Source organism: Fukomys damarensis, unplaced genomic scaffold (assembly GCF_012274545.1).
Source record: "Fukomys damarensis isolate Sample0158 unplaced genomic scaffold, DMR_v1.0_HiC HiC_scaffold_73778, whole genome shotgun sequence".
Lineage (NCBI taxonomy): Eukaryota > Metazoa > Chordata > Mammalia > Rodentia > Bathyergidae > Fukomys > Fukomys damarensis.
In genome coordinates, this window is record NW_022974690.1 from 20,979 (window position 1) to 26,642 (window position 5,664).

Below are 5,664 nucleotides of genomic sequence, written 5' to 3' on the forward strand. Positions count from 1 at the left end.
TTCTTCTTCTTCTTCTTCTTCTTCTTCTTCTTCTTCTTCTTCTTCTTCTTCTTCTTCTTCTTCTTCTTCTTCTTCTTCTTCTTCCTCTTCTTCTTCTTCCTCTTCCTCTTCCTCTTCCACCTCTTCCTCTTCCTCTTCTTCCTCTTCTTCCTCCTCCTCTCCTCTTTCTCCCTCCCCTCTTTTTCTCACTCTCCCTCCCCTTCCATTTCTTCCACTCCTTCTCCTTCTTCTTCTTTCTTCCCTTTTCTTTTCCTTTTTCTTCCTCTTCTTCCATCTCTCCCCCCACCTTTTCTTCATTCTACCTTGTAAATGCCCATTTCTAAGGATTTCTGCATTCCCTTGGGTTCTCCAATATGATCATCTGTGCTTGTTCCTCCTAATTTACAATAATTGATTCAATTTCTGTACCTTCAGTAGTACTACTTACTTTTATTTCTGATTTTGTTCATCTGAAAGCTTTCCTTTTTTTAGAAAAACTATGTCTTCCTCCATATTTTAGGCTGATCTCAAACTCACTATGTAGCCCAGGCTAGCCTCAAACTCACTGGCATCCTCCTGCCTCAGCCTCTGGAGTCCTCAGATTACAGGCGTCCACCACCATGCCCAGCTTTTAAAAAGCATCTTGTTAGACCAGGCTTGGTGGTGCATGCTTGTAATCCCAGCGCTCAGGAGGCTGAGGCAGGAGGATCACTGTGAGTTCCAGACCAATGTGGGCTACATAGTGAGTTCCAGGTCAGTCTCAGCTACATAGTGAGACCCAAAAAAAAAAAAATCTTGTTAATCTACCTCAAGTTTTCTGATCTTTTAAAAATGTATCAATTTTTGGTATATCCATTTTCTTTATTATTGTAATTTGTATACTATTTGATTGAACTCTGCTCTAATCTTCAATAGTTCTGTTTCTGCTGCCTGTGGAATTAGTTTTTCCTTTTTCCTAACTCAAATTTAAAGTCCAGTTGTCAAACATTTTTCTTGCCTTGTTTGTGAAATAAACGTTTATAAGTATAAATTCTTCCTCTGGTACTGCTCCTGCTTCATCTCAGAAATTTGGCTATATTGTGTTTCATTTTTGTTGAAAGTATTTTCTACTTTCCTTTGTGATACTTTTCCTTGGTCAAATAGATGTTAAGAAGGATGCGGTTTAATTTCCACACCTTTCTGGCTTTTCCACTCTTCCTTCTGTTCTGATTTTTACGTTCATGTCACTGTGGGTAGAGAGGATTTCTTTGGCATCTGACTTTTAAAATCTTTGAAATAAACCTGTGTGGGCCTGGGAAAGTAGCTCAGAGGTAGAGCTCACATAGCATGCGCAAGATCCTGGGTTTCGTCTACAACATACAAACACACGCACATGTACCTGCAGTCTCCCACGGCAGACTGCCTCTCCTATTGCACTCCATGGTGCTGCTTCACCCTGTGGGCCTCAGATTGTGTGACATAGACAATGTGAGATTCCAAGGTCACCATCTCTTCTGGTCAGAGGTTGTCTCAGGTAAAAAATTAATGCTCAACGATGGCATTATTTCTAAGAAAAATTTGCTTCATATAACAGGACATGCTAAAATTAACATACACATGGCCATGTCAGGTGAAATTATCAAACAGTAATAACTTAACATATATTTAGCCCAAATAAGTTAATTTTAAAAATCACTGCCATGCAGTATGCTGGCACAATGATTTCTTGAGAAACAAATGGGATAATTATAAAGTCAGCATTATGAAGATGCCGCTAAAATAAAATTTTGACACATCACAGCATACAAAAATGCATAGAAGAGTTGAAGTTGAAAATCTAAGTTACTGGTGCAGAAAGCTGAGCACTTTATCAGTTAAAGAGTTGAAGGATTGATCACTTTAAAAGATGACTTTCAGCCGGGCAAGGTGGGACCCGCCTGTAATCCCAGCAGGAGGATTGCTGAGTTCCAGACCAGCCGAGCCTCATAGTGAGTTCCAGGTCAGTCTCAAGTACATAGTGAGACCCTGTCTCAAAACGAAACAAAACAAAACAAAAAAACAAAAACTCTCCACAGACTATTTAAATCAAAAAAGGAAAGTCTATTATTTCCACTCAGATGCAATTTTCCTTTTGTTTATTGAAAGGTCTTCTTATGGCAGCATTTGCACTGTAAATGAAATGAAACAGCATGATGGTGCAGCATATAGGGATTCCTGCTGCAAATCAAACTGAGCAGCGTCAGTGTTGCTCTGGAACTACTTATTACTGAAAGGAACATCTGTCTCAGCTTCAAAAAAGAAGTTAGTATATAATATAAAAATAAGCTAATAACTTATCTGAACCTTACAAGTATATTAGAAAGTTACCTCCATAGAACTCGCAAGGCTTATCAAAATATTCCAAAAAGTCCAGGTTACCTTTACCCCCAGAAAAATTTTGTAATGAGATAAATAAAAATTATATCACTGAATATTGTTTTTAATTGAATCATATGAACTTGTTAGAAATTAACTGAAGGTGTCAGGAGTAAAAAAATATAAAACAATACCGTGAGAGGAGTAAGAAGAGAAAATGAGGAGTAATTTGAAACTTTAAGAAAGTTTAGAAAACCACATAACATCCCTCCATCTCAAATACCCATGTAAACTTGTTGAGCACACATTCCAGATTGCCAGAGCGTCAAGACTTTCTTGTAGAGCTACGAGACTGACTTTTCAATCCACTGTAGGCTCCATTGTCTGCATTGTCAAATATATCTGATATGTTCACTCTTTGGATGTGGGAATTGGCTCTTCTGTCAGTATTTCTGGTCCATCCATTTTAGTATAATCTCCATCTTCTGTATGTTCTGAAAATACATCATTGCAATGCACATCCTTTAAATTTTCTTTTGTATTTAAGAAGTAGTTTTCTCCACTGCTGCTCCAGTGTCCCACATAAACATTGCTAAGTGGACTGTCTAATCTAGTCTGCCTTGGTCTGAGCACTCCTAGTGAATCGATACCACTGAAATTAAACATGAAAGATCATTCTTTCTTTCACCTCTGATAGATCAGAGAAGATGACTGCTCTGGGAGAAAATTGTCCGCTAATGCTCTGAAATGTTGTACTGGCTGGAGGAAGGATTGAAGAGCCGCCATGTGTTTTTTAAAATCCAAAGCACTTGCAAGTTCTTCTGAATCCATACAGTCTCTGTTGTTATGGGCAGAAGTCTCTTGCCTCTGACTTAGTAACACTGGTCTAAAGCATGTGGCCATAATCTGACAGGTCGTCTCATTCGTGATGAAAAGCCACCAATTTCAAATGATCCCACAGCATCTTTAGAGTTGTGGTCTCAACACCTGACAGACAATTCAACAGGTCAAGTCTGTCACTTGGGTCACTTGCACAACAATTTGATGACATTTGCAAAGGACATTTTACCATTGCATCTAGGACAGCCTCATAAAGCTCCTTTGTTATCAGAGAAGCTCTTTTAAATAGTCCTTAAGAACCCCTGTTATTACACTTTTACCTGGATACTGGTTTTCATAAAGACCAACAGCTTTGCTAACCCTCTCAAAAAACTCTAGAAGGTCTTTCTTGATGGCTGCTGAACCACATGTTCGATGCAGGCCTCTCTTTTCAATTTCTGTAGTACCTTTCTGTGTCAGGAGTAGCGCCATCAGTCCTACATTTTCTCTTTCTACCTTCTTTTTTTTTGCTGGGGGTACCAGGGATCCAACTCTGGTCCTTGTGCTTGTGAGGCAGCCAGCGGTACCACTGAGCTACATCCCCGGCCCTTCTTTCTACAATTTTTTGAGTGTCAATGCCAAATATTACTGAATCTCGATTTTTATCTAGTCTGTCAAGAGAATTCTCCCACTGTTCCATATGAGTCACTTTCACATAAATAAGACCTCTAGGTTCAAGTTGGACAGCCAGCCAATGTGTCTTTACCACTCTGAAGAAGGTGGAGAGAATAAAATTTCAGGACAACACACTCGATTTTTTTCTTGGAATGGGATCCCAGCTGAATACTACTACTTTCCAATGTGCATTTTCAATTTCTATGTCAAAAGCATGATCCATGTCTAAAAATGCTGTCCAACATGTGAGTAAAGCAGCTTTTGCTTTGTTTCCTGAATCTACCTGAATTGTACAAAGACATCTTTTGAATCTACCCTAGGGGTGTTAAGTCGCCAAGACCATATTGTGAACACTTATGTTGATCAGAATTAAAAAATCATGTCTAAAAGCATCTTTGCGTACTTCATGTTTGGTACAACTACTTGGAATGACTTCTTTTCCTTTTCCAAATGTGTTTTCAGGTCCATATTTGTTAGATTAGTTATAGGTTCAGGTGAGTCTCCATCACTGAGATAACCACTTTTGCAGGAATATTTTGAATTCACAGAGGTTTTCTTCTGGTAGCTGAACTGAGAAGATACAATAGCACTAAGATGGTACTGGCTTACAACAGTCCTTTTAGCAGCTGTGGAAGTATTCCCAAAAGGTAGAACCACAGTGTGATGAACTTCCGTACACTTACATTTCAACAAGGAATACTCTCTGGAAGGCTTACACAATTCAAGGTTACGTTAACCCTTACCTTTATACTAAATTCTGACAACCTTTTTATTTTAATGGGAAATTCCCTCACAGTCCCTGCAGATTTTATTTTATCTGGGAAAGGCCAATTAAGTGAATTGCCTTTTTTCACAGGGGTAGGGCTTGATGAAGATGGTTCTAACTCCCAATCCTGTTCTATTTGCAGCAGCTCAGTTCTCAGGATCTGAAAATGATTTCAACCTGGGACTGTCCTTCACCACTATACCTTCTTGTGTCTTGTGTCCTAGCCTTTGCTTGTGATGAGGCATCAATTTTGCAGAACGGGTGGCATTTATGGGATCCATTTCATTTAACGGCATGGTCCAAATATCACCCATGTGCTTGCAATGCACCACAAATCTTCAATACGCAGCTCTGCTTTCATCAGGTGCCAGAGACTCCTGCAGTACAGGTCTAGTACCCACCTGCCCAGTGTGCCACTCAAGGTTGAAGAAAAACTTACAGCAGAGTTAAAGAGAAAGTGAACTGGGCATGGCCAATGCTCCTTTTGCAAAAGGCTTTGGCCCGTCTCTTCCACCGAACTTTATTGATCATCAATCAGGGTAAAGGTGCATGTATAGATGTGTAGTATGTGAAGTTACTCTGGAAACTAATGCAGACGAGGCTTTAAAGAGAAGGCAAAGCATTTTCATATTAGAAGCCAGATGGACAAAATATATGGCTGTAATTAGTGCACTGTCCTTCAGGCTCCGAAGGCACTAATGGTGGGAACGGAATTTGGGTGTGATTACTCCAACCCCAGCGACAGATGTTATCTCATGTTAGCCCCACAGCTTCACAGGCCATTCCTGTGGTCTGCTGTTGCGGATGTTGGGAAGGTCATGTTAAGCTGGGCGCCACCCCAGTGCTCATGAGATATTTCCATAGCTTCAGTCGGACTTCCTTCTTAAAGTAAGTCCACTGAGGGGTGTAACTCTTTGCAGCTGCACTGCTCACATGATGTTTTGGGCATAATCAGTGTCGCAGGCTCTGGCAATCAGGTGCAAAGTGGCAGCGGAAAGCTTTAGCGCAGCAGGGTTTGCACCTCCAACCCTCAGGGCACTTGACATCCCAACGTTGTCATCCTCGGGAAAAGGGTTGTACCATAATTCTCC

The 5,664-nt window shown here is 40.3% G+C and overlaps 1 pseudogene; it reads right to left on the reverse strand.

The window, feature by feature from the left end:
* Nucleotides 1-2,596: 2,596 nt before the first annotated feature.
* LOC104848335 lies at nt 2,597-5,658 on the reverse strand (annotated as a pseudogene).
* Between the last annotated feature and the right edge of the window lie 6 nt (nt 5,659-5,664).